Below are 13,988 nucleotides of genomic sequence, written 5' to 3'. Positions count from 1 at the left end.
TGGCCAGAAGTGGAAACAGTGTTGATATAGAGAACAGGACCATGCTTCTGACCTTTTTAACCCACTTTGTTCATTGATACAGTATGAATTCTTTACCAGGGATGCGGGATCTTCTGACTGTATACAGATGCCTTGGAGAAAACCCCACATCCTGGTGAAGAAGTCATGCTGAAGGAGATTTCAGGGGTCTTGATCCTTGTGATGCCTCCTGATAAATAGGAAAAAAAAAATAGGTTCCCCAGGCCAAAAATCATTGTGGCCCAAGTTCAGATCAGCCATGGTGATCAGGTTCATGACTTTTAGGACTTGAACTCCTGTGTGTTTCTTATTTTTAGAATATATAAATTACAGAATTTTATTTAATAAATATGAAAATTTTATCTGAGACTCTCTTCAGGGGTTGATTGTAGTATACCATGAATGAATAACTTACATGACATAATTGATCACGAATAATGTTTATTAAGGTACCATTCAGTAAAAAAATTAGTGATTTAAAACATCAGAACCTACTTTGTGACAGGCACTTAAGAAACATCGATGAACTAAAAGTTTGATGCTCAATTTGTATATCCTTTTTGGCCAAGAGAATGTTAAGGACAAACATCAATGAAGGGATTTTATTTGAGTATCTTTGTTTGAATAACAGCCCCTAAACTTCCTCTTTTAACATCAGACCAGGTAAATACAATAGAGAAGATTATTTGAAAATGACACTATCCACACATTGGAATGAAAATATGATGATGCATCCATGAAATGGCAAATTAAATATAAAGTAGTTTGTTTAGATCCATAGGAATATGTGTGATGAATATAACCATAAGATTATATTAAAATATAAACTTCAAATAGCATACATTTTGATTTTGCTGTTCCCTTTAAATAATTTCCTCTTTGAAATCCTTAATGAAGTAGTTGAAGGTAAATTTTCATGGTCTAGGACTATAATAGTTCTCCTCTGTTTGCCATTGTGGTGCCTACACTGATCTGCATCAGATTATCACTTTTTTTTATGAGATTTTTATACTAACTGCAAAAATTCTCAATGTCCTAATCCAATTTTTCTCTGTTTACTGTTTAATACACATCTTCAGTTGATTTTCTGAAGCTCCAACTACTGCTGCTTTGAATTTCCTAATACACAGATCCTGTTGTATCCTTGACAGAACATCTATTGTTTGTTTCCCCAGGAATGATTCTTCCCTCTCTAAATTTCCTTTCTGCTGCTTGTTCTCTGTTTCAATGCTTTACATGTTCTCCTTTGGGGTCTGGTTGGTGGCAAGGGTTATGGCCTGCCCTCAATTTGACAAAAATAAAGCAGCCCGCAAGTTGAATAATATATATTTTTAAAAAATCTTCTCCTGGCATTTATTGCTCACTGTTGGTACTGAATCTCCTCCTCCAGACCACCTCCTGTGACTAGTAAAGATCCTTTGTCTCTTGTCCTACTTTTTCCGCTGACATGCATTATGCTATAGTAACTTGACTCTGAATATTATATTTCTTTTAAAGTGTTTTTAATCTATTTTGACCATCCATATGGTGTTACTAGAACCCTTTTACTATTATGTTCATATAGTACAGAATTTATCTTCTATTAACCCCTTTAAATTTCCTTCTAACTATGTTCATGGTGGCTGGCAGCTTTGTACAGAAATACATTATGTAATTCTAAACAAAAGAGGCTGAGAGTAAGTGGCAGGTCTTTTTAATACTGGGATTTTTCAGTGTCTTATATCCTTGGGCAGTACTTTGGCTTTCGCAGCAAGTTCTTAATCTAGATTTAATTTAGATTACATTTAGTCTAGATTAAAATGTTGTTTAGATTTGAGACTTCAATTTTTTTCTAAAGGAATCTGTTACCTAATTATTTGTATTAGATAAAAAAATTCTCTATATTGAATTGACTTACAGTTGACTTATAGCTGATTCTTGAATATCAAAAACTGGTTTGATTGTAATGAATATTTAGAAATTATACTCAGGTATATCATTTGAACCCAAGTCTATTCATTTAAGAGTGGCTTTTAGTTTTAATAGTTTAATATCAAAGCATTCAATTTAAGCAAATATCATTGCAAAACTTTCATGAATTCTTTTCTGTGAATCAAATCTGCAGTTTCTCAAAAAGTATCCTTCAAAATTCTACCAAAATTATAATCTAAACTGAAAATCTATATAAACTGAATCCTGTTTAAACCTTTTGATAAGATTTCTCCATCTTCAAGACAAAAACCAAAGATCTTTTAACATGGGACCTAGAAGAATTCCTCCATCTCCATTATCAACTCTGGCCACTAAATTCCACTCGCATTATCACACTGTTTCCTCTTCTGGCCTTACTCCATTTGCATGTCAATCCCCTTTTATAAGAATACAAAAACTAGAACTTGGTTAGCCATTTTAAAAATTTCAATAATAAAAAAACTGGTATAGTTTTCCAAGTATTTTCAGATGCTGAGAACCTGGAAAATCTCTTGGATATCTGTGGTCCTATGAGTTGAGTTTAGCTTCCATAATTACCAAATATATAACTTTGAAAACAAACTAAATGTTGTATTCTAGTGTAGGTACCGTCATTATTTTTGGAAAGATTGGAGATCGCAGTCTAGTCGTGGTGTCCATCTTGTCTTGCTAGTGTCAAGCTCAGTGTCTGAGAATCTGTCTTAGCATACTTTATATATTTACTTATCTTCAAAAATATGAACACTTCCAACAAGATTAGTACTTTTGTAAAGATTTATTTGTTTGAAAGTCAGAGTTACAGAGAGCGAGGGACAAACAGAGAGCAAGATCTTCCATCTTGATGGTTCACTCCCCTTGGAGTAGGCTGCAATGACCAGGGCTGGGCCAGGCCGAGGCCAGGAGTCAAGAGCTTCTTCATGATCTCCCACATGGGTGCTGGGGCCCAGGTATGAGCAGTCAGATGGATTTAATAGGCAGTCTGGAAATTGGAGTGGAAAATGTTCCCTCCAAAAATTTATCCCTAGCAAGATGAGAAGTGCCTGCCTGCTCACTCCTTGGGGGATTCCAGTCTTATCCTGAGAATAGCAAGGGAGTGGTGACAGCAGCCTTCCTAGCCACCAGTTCATTGTGAAAACAAATTGGGTTTCCCACCTTTGTGCTGGATTTTTCCTTTATCCTGAGCAAGCCAGGCAGGATAAAGAATTGTAAATCAGGTCTTTTCTTAGCACTGGCCTCACCTTATTGATTGACAGTTTCATCCCCAAAATTTTGCTTAAAAACCCCAGCGCCACAGGGTCCTTTGGGATTTTGCTTCTCTTGTAGCCCATCTCTATGTTGCTCCTGTAAGGCCATCACAAAACACACCAGACACTGGAGTAAGGGAAAGAGTTTATTGGGAGAAACCCGACAGACTGGAGGGAAGGGGTGACAAGGAAAAAGAGGAGAGTGTAAGAGAGAGATCCAGAGAGAGATCAAGAGACAGAGACAGACAGAGAGACAGAGAGATCAAGAGATGGAAAGAGAGAGAGCCATGTGTTAAGGAATAGGTTCTTTTAAAACTTTGTGGGGGGATAGGGGTGGGGTGGGCAGGGAAGTAGGAGCAGGGAATCCCATTAGGGTGGGGGTGAAGCTTGGTGGTTGGGCCCTGGGGCTAAAGTAGACAGGCATTCAGGTTAAAATTGATTGTTTGTGAACTGAAAGACCAGGACTTCGCCACACCCCTGTGTGACCTCATGCCCCTACCTGGCCACGCCTGAGTGCCCACCAGCCAATCAGGTTAATTAACCACTCCCCTTTGAGAGTGGATTAAAAACCTGGGCCAGGGTGTGTCCAACCCTTTCCTCCATTTCCCTTGTCCTGGCTTCTTGCCAGTAGGGGCTGGCTGTAGCCCTGCGCCTCCAGGGTACGTGGCCTGGGGGCCACCCGCCCTAGGCTCCCAGACCTAGATGCTCTTCCACGCGGCTAGTTCCTGGTGCTCGATATGAACCCAGATTTATCCCTCTCTCTTAGATAAAGCTCTCATTCTCCTGTACATCTTTTTAAAAAGCCTAAAATGTACCATGCTGCCTCGTTTATTTATGCTGGTATTTAGAATTCTTCTTTAATTAGGCAAGAACCCACTCGGGCTTATTAATATTGGGGATTTATTAATAAGCATATGGTGGTATTGTATGGCACCCCAAGTTTCGATAACATATGTGGCACCCCAGACTCGACCTCTGGGGAATTTTAAGGGGCCACATTTTGATACATACTTTAGGGGGTCAATTCTGATATCAGAGCCACCTGGCTCCCAGCAATGGTGGTGGGGGCTAGAGCCTCGGATGGTGTCGGGACTGCACCATTTTACTAACACCTCCGGCTGGAGATCTCTGACTCTAGTAAGTCTTGCTTTTAAACCTCTGGATCTTGCTTTTCTCTTTGCCTTGTCTGCTTGGAAATTCTTCCATGTGAGACAAAAACCGAGGTAATAATAATTTATGTGCCACTGTTTTCCCATAATATTTTGGTGCCATGACTCGGATAGCAACTGCAGTGAGCATGCGGTCTCCTCCATAGTAACCTACATTTTCTCAGAAACGCCAGGTCTCTATTCACCAGTTAAAAGCAGTCAGTATGGCTACCAGTCTTAAGACTCAGGGGCCAGGCTTGCTGATTAAGGCCAGATCAATCCCCTGGAGCTGACACTCTAGTCTTTTTCTTTTTTTTTGCCAAGCAGAGTTAGACAATGATAGAGACAGAGAGAAAGGTCTTCCTTTCCGTTGGTTCACTCCCCAAATGGCTGCTACGGCCGGCATGCTGCGCCAGGAGCCAGGTGCTTCCTCCTGGTCTCCCATGCGGGTGCAGGGCCCAAGCACCTGGGCCATCCTCCACTGCACTCCCGGGCCACAGCAGAGAGCTGGACTGGAAGAGGAGCAACTGCCACAGAACTGACACCCCGACTGGGACTAGAACCCGGTGTGCCGGCGCCGCAGGTGGAGGATTAGCCTAGTGAGCCGCGGCACCGGCCGCTGACACTCTATTCTAACCCGTCTCTTCTCCGGTGTGGATCAGCCCTTTGTGTGCAACTGGGAGAAGGCGTTTTTCAAGGACTCCCTGACTCGACACCGAACCCCGATAGCCCATTAGGGTGTCGGTCGAAAACTGCATTCAAAAACTGCTTTATTCCTTCCTCGAAGATGAATCTGTCGGTGAGACGGTGCAGTCTGGAGCGAGGCCATGGACTCCAGGCTCCACGCCTCAATGTTTTCCTGACCGCTGTCTCTCTCTGCTCCTCTAAATGCTTTCCTGACCTCACGAGGTGTCACTTTCTACAAACTTGATTTCTTGGCCCCATTAGCAGCTGTTTACTAGATATCTTGTTTGCTAGTCCTGGTAAAGTTCAGTTATCCCGTTTGCAGACAGGTAGCTTTTCTGTCTAGATTCCCATTAGATGATTACACCTCGTGGCCTTGACCTTATATAGACACATCTCCGCATATCTCTGGTATCCCCTAGACTCCTTCTCAAGTTCCCTCTTTTGAGTCACTTATTTGTGGTATGTACCTCCGAGGAGGTTTACTGGGGAGAATTTTATTCCCCCACTCTGCTTGTTTGTGACTTCACCTGTCCAGTCACCAACCTAGGTGATCACCAGGACTGGCACTCTTTCACCAAACTCTAGCTTAAAAACACCTCTGCTAAGGCTCTTGCCATGAAGGCTCATTGTCGAAATCAGGCCTATTACACCAGACTCAAGGTGAAGAGGCAAAGGACAACTATTTTTCCTCATGCAAAAGAACAAAGCAACAGTATATATTTGACCAGGCAGAGGTCCGGTCTAGCACACCACCAGTAAGGGAACAGGTCACTCCCTGCATGTGCTATTCTGACAAATATATATGCTAGGTACAGGCGTGGAAGGCTGAGCAGAGTGGGTGACACGTGCTAGCCCCACTCTCACCTTCCTCCCTTCCCTGTGGGCTCAGTGCAGTCTGGACACCTCAGACAGCGAGAGAGTTTTGAGAGATGTCTCCAACTCAAGAGACAGAAGACCTGAAGTACACTGCTATTTTTATTCTCTCATTCCAGCCAGGAAGCAAACCATCTACTTTATTTCTTTGGCCCCTGAGCTTACAGAAAAATGCCTCCTCTTGCCTGCACCACCACCTGGCCTGCTGACATGCTAGAGTTAGCCCAAGTGAGTTGTGAAGAGCCAGCCCCTCTACTCCGACTCCCCGTGTTAGAACCCTGTCTCCTGCCTGGCCTCTTGCCTCGGTTTCCCTGCATGTGCTCCGATATGCATTGCATTCTTTTCCCGAGTGTCACAGGGTCTTTGGGTCTATTTAGTGAGCCACCAGGGTCCCTCTGGTACTGCATTTGACTATTGAAGCTTTTAATCCTGGTGGAGGAGAGTTTTATCAGGTGACCAGTGCCCCATTATTTTAATTTTGCCTGGGAGTTCCTAGGCAAGATTCTAGGCCCAATAATCTCAGATGCTATTGAACACTTCCTGAGACACCTCCCAACCTGACCCCTCATCCCTGAGGCCGATTTGACTGACAGTCCCATGATTAGACACTTCCAGTATTCGCTTTTGGTTTGGGGACATACAGTTATTGTCTCCTTGCAGGGCCTCCAGTTTTTCTCTCTACTCTGCCCCTCCACGGGTTCTTACAGGAGCAGCCTTGAAGTAATTGCCCTCTGTCACCTATCAGATGCGTCCTAGGCATCCCGGGAGGGGCGCCCACCTGCTCTGGTGGATGCCCTCACCTTTAAACCTAACACAGTGGTGAACAACCTCCAGTGGACTTCCTGTCCCTGGCGCATTGGCCCCAGCCCACAGCCACCCTTGAGAGCCATCTCGCAGCTGTTGAACCTGTTGTTTCAGAGGCAGTCCCAAGCAGCTGACTGAAAAGTAGACTCAGGTTCATTTAGAATCAGTTAGAAGCAGTAAGATTGCCTGAGTATTTATGCCTGAGTCCCTCACATGGATGTGAAAGGATTTTCCTCGCACTTGTCCTGGTTCAGCCAAATCTTGTCAGGGACCAAACATTAAAATCCATCATTTCCACAATTTTCCTCAGTATTCCACCTCTGACTTTGTATTTCCTTTTAAACTGGAATATACCACCTCACCATCCTGTCAACTCCATCAAGAAATGTAGCGTTTTCTTCTTTGTAAATTTCTTTGTGGATTTCCATTGCTAATTCTCTACTCTTTCAGTGCAAGTTCTAACAAAAAGTGTGTGATAGAGCAACACAGCAGAGATCCAAGAGAGAACTTAATGTGTGAGTTATCTTTTTTATTTCCTTCAGCCAGAGCAATAAAAATAGATATTCATCCAGGAAGCCATCAGTTGGGATCAGAAGGAAAGACTTCTTTCACATTTTGCTGTTGCGGAATGTTTTTAAGTAGAATTGGTCTATTTAGCAAACCAAAGCACCCAAATATTTTTTAAGCCCGAAAGATGCAGGGAGACTTGCTTTGCTCATAACAAGGCACATGATTTAGCATTGCTTTTTTGTTATATGTTGGGTGATGAGAAGTAGTCCTCTTGCTAAACCCTGAAGCCCTCAAGCTAGTGTGGCCTAGTGATTGGGAGCACAGACTGGTTGAGTTGCCAGCTCTGAAGTTCCCTAGCTGTGTGATTTAGTCATTTCGCCTCTCCACGCATCAGCTTGCTCAGTTGTGAAAGGGAAGTAATATCGGCATATGCTTTAGAAGGTTGTGATGACATTTAAACTAGTTAGAATCCGTCACATGCTTAGAAGAGTAGCTGATTCATAGTGCCCTGAATACTGGATATTATTACTAATGTCTTTATCTCTCCCTCCCACCCCCACCCTCCAGCATACACAGCGGAAGAATTTAAAGTAGCTCTTGTAGAACAGAACATTTTTTATAATTCGGTTCACAACACAGATTGGAAAGTAGAGTGTGTTATAGTCAGTGTAGGGCCTATATTTCCATTGTCCAATAGGATAACCGCTAGCCAATGTAATTCTTTAAATTTACATTCATTGAGATTCATATGTTAGTTCTTTAGTTATACTAGTTACACTAGCCACACTGCTTTTTAAATTTTTTTTTATTTTTTTTTTTCAAAATTAGAAATGAAAAAAAGAAGGAGAGAGGGAGAGAGGGAGACAGAGATGTTCCATCTGCCAATTCACTTCCCAAATATCTACAACAGCCAGGGCTGAAACAGGCTGAAACTAGGAGCCAGAAACTGAATCTAGGTGTCCTCAAATAATAGCAGGGACCCTACTGCTTGAGCCATCACCTGCTACCTCCTACGGTGCTCTTTACCAGGAAGCTAAAGTCAGAGGCCAAGCCAGGACTCAGACCCAGGCACCCCCGCTGAGAAGAAGACATTCCCAGCTGTGACTTAACTGCTACACAAGATGCCTCCCCCACTAGCCACATTTCAAGTGCTCATTAACCCTACAAATGTTTACTGCACTGGGCCGTGTAGATATCAAACATTTCCGTCATCACGGAAAATTCTTTGGGACAGCACTAATGGCTAGCATCTAATGTTCTGTTTGTGTCTTTGTCCTCATAAACAACCAACAGTGCCACTCCTTTGTATCTAGCTACCATATAAATCTGGTCAGAGAGCGTTTTCCATCCTTGTCACTTTCCTCCTCTGCAATCCTCCCTTTTAGTTCATACTATATTATTCATCTAGGAGTTACTCACATGATAAAGAAATAGATTTGCCAAACACAAACAAGATACATTCTCTTTGGATTGGGCTCTCTTAACTCCTCTGCCAGGCACAAAAAGGACCCCGAGACCTTTAATACTGTAGTCTAAATAGGCATGTTATTAGAATTTTCATTTTTAAATAGAGAATTATGATATAAATATGTGAATTCGATTTTGCATTGACTAAAGAGCAGTTTTTTGATGGTGTTTAGGCTACTTAAAAATGTAAACTACCCTGTTAGTGTTCTAAGACCTTTACTTCCCCACCACTTCACAGTTCTCTAGAATAGTCACTCAGTCCCCAGGTATTATCAATCCTATATTAATCTTTATTAATCTTTTTCCGTGAATGAAGTTAGCCTGAATCTAGAAGAGAAAATGGGAGTTCATTTTTGTTTGGGTTCCCTCAAAAGCAGACTCAGATCAGGGGGTTTGGATATAAGTACTTTTTTCAGGAAGTGGTCTCAGGAATCATTGCAAGGGGATGAGAAAGTGAGACAGGGAAGGGAATAAAGGCAAAACAAGGAGCACCAGTGAATTGTGGGAGATGGAATTCAATCCTGCAGCAGATCCTCAAGAGACGATGAAATCAAACTCCAAGGCATCACATGAAGAGGTAAAAGCATCTAGGGAATTTATATATGAACTGCTGATCCTAAACAGATGAGAGTAATTCTCATTGTTCTCCACACACTTCTTGCTTGTCCCACCAGTGGACCGAACAGGGTTCTGGGACAGGAGAGTGTCCTAGGCAGACAGATGCAAGAAGATGGCATGGATACTGTCTTTGGTATAGGCTGGTGCTATGGCTATGGTAACATGAGTACAGTTTCAGTGTCAACTAATTATATATTTAAATGGCAATATAGGAATATATGTCAAAATACTTTAGACTGTTCATTTCCTTTTTTTACATTTATTGTTCCTAGAAATTTATTTTAGAGAAACAGAGCTATACAAAATGCTAGTTATAGTCTTATTTGTAGTTACAGGAAATAGATAAGAACTCAACTTCAAAAGTACAGTATCAGTTAAATAAGTTCTATATATTCTTATGAAAGCCAAGAGAAAACATCAGTCACTATGAAAAATTAAGAAGAGTTGTATGGGCCGGTGCTGTGGCTCAATAGCCTAATCCTCCACCTTGCGGTGCCGGCACATCAGGTTCTAGTCCTGGTCGGGGCACCGGATTCTGTCCCAGTTGCCCCTCTTCCAGGCCAGCTCTCTGCTGTGGCCAGGGAGTGCAGTGGAGGATGGCCCAAGTGCTTGGGCCCTGCACCCCATGGGAGACCAGGAGAAGCACCTGGCTCCTGCCTTCGGATCAGCGTGGTGTGCCAGCTGCAGTGGCCATTGGAGGGTGAACCAATGGGAAAAGGAAAACCTTTCTCTCTGTCTCTCTCTCTCACTGTCCACTCTGTCAAAAAAAAAAAAAAAAGAGTTGTATGTAAAATGTGCTGCATATGCAGAATGTTCACGAGGTACTAGGGTGCTTTAGAATGTGGAAAATAGAATTAAAAGGTAAAACTTTGTTGCAGAATATTTTGAGATCTATGCATAGGTTTTCCATACTAGACATTTTCCATGAACTCTGAAGATGTCCTTGCGTGCATGGATTTTGTATTATAAATAACAATTGTTTCACTAGGTTATAAGATTAGAAGTCATTTATAATTTTTATTGATGCCTTTTTCTTAATTTTCTGTAGCAAATGCTATTTTTGTAACCAGAAAAATCATTAAGTGCAATTTTAAAGCAAAATTACCCTTTTCTAATACTGACATTTTCAAATGGAAAACTCGTTGATCCTTTAGGTACAGTTTCAAGCTAGATTCGCAATCTAGCAATTACACAGAAAGCATCTCATGTTTCTTTTCCTCAGACAGAGCAGAAATATGTATAATCTGGGGGAGAACTTGATTGCAAACATGTATGTGCTTTGAATGCAATCAGGCAGATTGTAGCTGAAGCTATTTTCTCTGCCTAACTGGAATGATGTTATGATTTAGCCTGCAGGATTCCCCTGAAAATGGATTTTTGAAAACAGATAAACTGTGTCCCTGGATAAAATAAGCTTTGACATATATCAAAATGAGCTGGTTATTGACCTGTTTGTATGCAGCATATGCTGTTTCTTACAGTAACATCATCTTCTCAGTCCTGCAAACACTATAGATAGTGATAACTTATTAAGAATGAAGAAGGCTAGAGTGGTGAGGTTTGTGGAATCTGAGCGAAGCATATGGAGAGACAGTTTCATAGCCACAACCCAGCTTTCTAACCTCACAGTTATATAATTTGCATCTGAGAAGAGTCAATCAACCCAAACCCACCAGCTGACACAAAACTTTGCGGTCTCACAGCAAAATAACTCAGAGTGGAAGTCATTTTTAATTATCGTCTTTGAAAGGTAATTATCAAGAAGATGAATTAATAAAGACTATCCTATGTTATAGGTGCCAAATGAATGATCAGGTTTGCCCTATCAGTTGGAGAAAATCATTGACTTAATTGAGTTTGACCCCTAACCTGTGTATAAAGTATTTGAATTTATCTCTAAATTTTACTTTCCTATGAATTTTTTTTTAAAGATTCATTTTATTTATTTGAAAGAGAAAAGGAGAGAGAGTCTTCCATCTGCTGGTCTACTTCCCAATTGGACACAATGACTGGGACTGGGCCAGGCTGAAGCCAGGAATCAGGTGCCTCCTCCAGGTCTCCACATGGATGTGGGGCCTCAGGACTTGGGCTGTCCTCTGCTGCCTTCCCAGGTGTATTAGCAGGGAGTTGGATGGAAGTGGAGCAGCCAGGACTCGAACTGGAGCAAGCCAGGGCTTTAACACACTGAGCCCCAGCACCGGCCCCAGGGTGTTTTTGAAACCCAGCCACCATATCGTTGTTTGTTCTTTATGGCTGGAAGTTATTTCTGTGTCTGGAAATCGTTCTGGTTCTGTCTGCTTTGTGCAAAGAAAGAGGCAGCGGCAGAGCCGGGTCCTGGCTGCACCGTGGGGTCCCAGAGCGGGTAGAGGTTGTATATGGTGGTGTCTTCGCAGCAGCCGAAGTGGATGATTTGGTGTCCTCCAGAGGGGTTCCTGGGGACTTTGAGCCTGGGGTAGATGCTGAGGTGCGGGTAAGTGAGGCCCTGGGGGTAGGCGTCATGGTATCTGGCTGGTGCTTCCACTGGCGCCTGGAAGGAGTCGGGTGTGACTGGGTCCTCCAGGGGTGTCTGGTGCTGAGCTTCCTGCGGGGGTGGAACTTGAGTGGATTTTGCTCTCTTGAGTTTTGCTCTGTGGTTCTTGAACCAGACCTGCACCACCGTGGGGTCTATGTTCATTTTGGAGGCTACTTCTACCTGAAGGTCACGGTCTGGGTACGGGTTCTTACTGAACAAGATGTTCAAGTCTTCCAGCTGTTCATCAGTGAATACGGTTCTTTTCCTCTGTGATGTCTTGTTATATTTGCCTTGAAGGAAGTCCTCTGAGCCGGACATCTTTGTACTTCGACCCGTTCCCGTGTTCTGCTCCAGAGATGAGTTTCCTATGAATTTTTTGTAGTTCTTGCATACTGAGTTATTATTCATGTTTTAAAATAATGTTTTGATGGATTTTTAGAAACAAATATAGCATGTTGTTTAACCTGTACAAAATACACATGCATTTTCAACTCTACTGTGTAAAAATATGTGTGTCTATGAGTATAAAAAAGAATAAAGTGATTATCATCTGTAGCTATGCATTGATAGTGGGGTTATTAGTGATTTTTTTTCTGTTTCAGTTTTGCTTTGCCCACCTCATCTATAATGAGGATGCTTTATCTTTTTATTTGTAGAAAATGATAAAGAAATCACTAGTATGCTTATTACCTGAATTTCTCTTTAACTTAGTTTTGCTGTATTCAGAATTGCCTGTTTGAATTAAGCATGAAGCAGGTGTCAAAAAATGTAAAAATAATTTGATTTTACACAACATTTTCCATGGGGCAATTGAATCATGACTGCTTAAAACATACCTTTGGAAAATTTGTTCCAAAGCTTTCTCACATTTTGTATCAGTATTAGGATTTCAAAAATTATGCATTCATTATGCCATGTATACTCTACACCATGCTATGCTATCTCTTGTAAAAAACTACAGCACATAAAGCAGTCTACATCTTCAAGAATTTCAGGTTCTAAAGGAGAAGAGAAAAGCTCGTAAGTAAAGCAGCAGATAATAGAAAAACTATGGTAAGTCTCTGCTAAGTAACATAGTAGATTCTTTGAATATTGAGATTCAGGAAGTAAAATTGTATAATTCTGAAAGTTAACTAAAGTGCATATTATTTATACTCAGAGGTATATATCTTTAATCATTTCTCCCTGTTACTACTTCTTGCAGGAAGTCATGCAGATTCTGTCTAGACCACAGGTGGATGAAAATATAGGTTAGAGGACTTTCAGGCAAAGTCCGTGATAAGTGTGACCTAGGTATAGTAAAATAGGTAAAGTATTGTGCTATGGTTAACACTTTTGAAAAAATTAAACCAGGAGTCAAGAGACTAAGATTATTCTTAACTTCTGTGAGATTATTTTTTAGATTCCCCATATGATTGAGATCACATGGTTCCTCTATTTCTATGCTTGGCTTATTTCACTTAACATAGTGGCCTCAAACTCCATTTATGTTGTTGCAAATTACAAGATTTCATCCTTTTGTGGTTAAATAATATTCCATTGTAGTTAGAATTAAGAGATTCTGGTATTCTGTTGTACAATAAGATGGAAATAGATAATGATAATGAACTGTATATTTTCCTTAAAAAAGCTAAAGTATTTCTCTTTGCAGATTTCTGAGGGATCTCCCTACTGTCTTCCAAAATGGTTGTACTAGTTTACATTCCCACCAACAGTGCAGTAGGGTACCCTTTTTCCCACATGTCTCACAAAATTAACTTGGAATCCTGATTAAGTCATTTTATTTTTGGATGTTGTTGAAAGGTTATATTTCCTCACTGGTATTAGTTTTTATATGTAAACAAATATAAATAGAAAACACTATGAACCTGACAGTCTTTTTCATATCTCTGCCTACTTCATCACTATCTGTATATTTCATTCATTTACTTATTCTTTTTGCCTAAAGAGAGATGTTTAGCAGGTTCTGTTGGTGACTTCTACCTGAAAGTGTCCTATCCAGAATTTATATGCCTTGTTATAGCCTCCAGTCTCACTGTACGTGGAGTCAGGCCTGAGAGTCTCCAACTCAGTATTTCCAGCAGCATATTGGAAGCTCCCTTTGGGATGTCCAGTCCCACTTTAACGCAGTGTGTTCCATGTTAAATATTCTATGGA

The 13,988-nt window shown here is 41.2% G+C and overlaps 1 pseudogene; it reads right to left on the bottom strand.

Moving 5' to 3' along the window:
- Nucleotides 1-11,579: 11,579 nt before the first annotated feature.
- On the bottom strand, nt 11,580-12,239 carry LOC149119546 (divergent paired-related homeobox pseudogene; annotated as a pseudogene).
- Nucleotides 12,240-13,988: the final 1,749 nt, after the last annotated feature.

Source organism: Oryctolagus cuniculus, chromosome X (assembly GCF_051225735.1).
Source record: "Oryctolagus cuniculus isolate XC-2025 breed Fujian yellow rabbit chromosome X, ASM5122573v1, whole genome shotgun sequence".
Taxonomy (NCBI): domain Eukaryota; kingdom Metazoa; phylum Chordata; class Mammalia; order Lagomorpha; family Leporidae; genus Oryctolagus; species Oryctolagus cuniculus.
This window is presented reverse-complemented; position numbering and strand designations above follow the sequence as displayed.